Genomic DNA, 2,980 nt, shown 5'->3' on the forward strand with positions numbered 1-2,980 from the left:
CATCAAGTCGGATATGCTCTCGTTGACAAAACTCTTCCATGGCGCCTTTGGAGAGATTGGTGCCATTGTCAGTTATAATGCTGTGCGGAAAGCCAAAGCGGAAAATCACCTTTTTCATAAATTGAACCGCCATAGCTGCATCGCACTTGCTAACTGGCTCAGCTTCCACCCACTTTGTGAATTTGTCAACTGCCACCAAGAGGTGGGTCTTCTTATCCTTGGACCTCTTAAAAGGCCCTACCATATCAAGCCCCCAGACCGCAAAGGGCCAAGTGATTGGGATCATCCTCAGCTCCTGAGCCGGCACGTGAGCCCGTCGTGAGAACCTTTGGCAACCATCACACTTACTGACCAAGTCCTCTGCATCAGCATGAGCCGTCAACCAATAAAAACCATGACGAAAAGCCTTGGCCACAAGAGACTTTGAGCCGGCATGATGCCCACAATCCCCTTCATGGATCTCACGCAAGATTTCTTGACCTTCCTCAAGGGAAACACAACGCTGAAACGCTCCCGTAACACTGCGGTGATGCAACTCTCCATTGATAACAATCATTGACTTAGCCCGCCGGGTTATTTGCCTGGCCAAAGTTTCATCCTCAGGCAACTCACCCCGGGTCATGTAAGACAGATATGGCATTGTCCAGTCTGGTATGATATGAAGAGCCGCCACCAGTCGTGCCTCCGGGTCAGGGACAGCCAAGTCTTCCTCTATAGGCAACTTAACAGAAGGGCTATACAGGACGTCCAGGAAAGTGTTGGGCGGCACCGGTTTTCGCTGAGAGCCGAGCCGGCTTAAAGCACCCGCCGCCTCGTTCTTCCTGCGATCGATGTGTTCCACTTGATAACCCTGAAAGTGCCCAGCAATAGCATCAACCTCGCGGCGATAAGCCGCCATGAGAGGGTCCTTGGAATCCCACTTTCCTGATACTTGTTGAGCCACCAAGTCCGAGTCGCCGAAGCACCTTACCCGGCTTAAGCTCATCTCTTTAGCCATCCGAAGACCATGGAGCAAGGCCTCGTACTCAGCCGCGTTGTTAGTGCAAGGAAACAGCAACTGTAGCACATAATGGAACCTGTCACCTTTAGGGGAAGCCAACACGACTCCAGCCCCCGAGCCCTCCAACTGCCTGGACCCATCGAAGTGGATGGTCCAATATGTGTTATCCGGCTTCTGCTCGGGCACTTGTGACTCTGTCCAATCATTGATGAAATCCACCAAGGCCTGAGATTTAATAGCAGTGCGTGGCATGTACTTGAGACCATGAGGTCCAAGCTCTATAGCCCACTTAGCTACTCTCCCTGTGGCCTCCCTGTTTTGAATGATATCACCGAGAGGGGCAGAACTGACCACAGTGATAGGATGACCCTGAAAGTAATGCTTAAGTTTCCGGCTTGCCATGAACACACCATAAACAAGCTTCTGCCAATGCGGATATCGCTGCTTGGACTCAATGAGCACTTCGCTGACATAATAAACCGACCGCTGAACCGGATGCTCCTTGCCCTCCTCCTTGCGCTCCACCACCATAGCCACACTGACGGCTCATGTGTTCGCCGCTACGTACAGTAATAAGGGCTCCTTATCAACCAGAGCAACAAGGACTGGGGGCTCTGCCAGCTGCTTTTTCAAATCCTCAAAGGCAGTATTAGCCGCATCATTCCAGACAAAGTTGTCAGTTTTCTTCATCAACTGATATAATGGCATGGATTTCTCACCCAAACGGCTTATAAACCGGCTTAAAGCAGCGATGCGACCCGCCAAACGCTGAACATCATTTATACACGCCGGCTTAGCCAGGGAGGTGATGGCCTTGATCTTCTCCGGGTTAGCCTCAATGCCTCTGTCGGAAACCAAAAAACCCAAGAGCTTGCCTGCAGGAACACCAAAAACGCACTTGGCCGGGTTAAGCATCATCTTGTAGACCCGGAGATTATGAAAGGTCTCCCTTAAATCATCTATCAGGGTTTCCTCTTTTATGGACTTAACCACAATATCGTCCACATAAGCGTGAACATTGCGTCCAATCTGTTTATGATGGCAGTTATGTACACAACGCTGATAAGTCGCCTCTGCACACTTGAGTCCAAAGGGCATAGACACATAGCAGAAGGCTCCAAAGGGAGTGATGAACGCCGTCTTATCCTGGTCCTTAACTGCCATCTTAATCTGATGATATCCGGAATAAGCATCCAAGAAACTTAAGCGTGCACAACCTGCCGTAGCATTAATGATTTGATCAATACGGGGGAGGGCAAAAGGATCAGCCGGACACGCCTTGTTTAAGTCCGTGTAGTCCACACACATCCGCCAGGTGCCGTTCTTCTTGAGTACGAGCACCGGGTTAGCCAACCACTCCGGGTGAAAGACTTCAACAATAAACCCGGCCGCCAAGAGCCGGGCCACCTCTTCACCAATAGCTCTCCGCCTCTCCTCATTAAACCGCCGAAGGAACTGCCTGACCGGCTTAAATTTTGGATCAACATTGAGAGTGTGCTCAGTGAGTTCTCTAGGTACACCTGGCATGTCAGAAGGTTTCCATGCGAAGATGTCCCTATTCTTGCGGATGAACTCGATGAGCGCACCTTCCTATTTTGGATCCAGATTGGCACTGATGCTAAATTGCTGAGATGAGTCTCCTGGAACGAAATCGACAAGCTTAGTCTCATCAGCTGACTTAAATTTCATCGCCGGCTCATGCTCCGTAGTCGGCTTTTTCAGAGAGGTCATATCAGTTGGGTCAACATTGTCCTTGTAAAACTTCAACTCCTCTGGTGCACAAACAGATTCTGCATAAGCTGCATCGCCTTCCTCACACTCCAGGGCCACTTTCCGGCTGCCGTGAACCATAATGGTCCCGTTGTGACCCGGCATCTTGAGCTGTAAGTACACATAACACGGCCGAGCCATGAACTTGGCCTAAGCCGGCCGCCCAAATATAGCATGGTACGGGCTTCTTATCTTAACCACCTCAAAGGT

Source organism: Aegilops tauschii, chromosome 4, assembly GCF_002575655.3.
Source record: "Aegilops tauschii subsp. strangulata cultivar AL8/78 chromosome 4, Aet v6.0, whole genome shotgun sequence".
In the NCBI taxonomy this organism is placed as follows: domain Eukaryota; kingdom Viridiplantae; phylum Streptophyta; class Magnoliopsida; order Poales; family Poaceae; genus Aegilops; species Aegilops tauschii.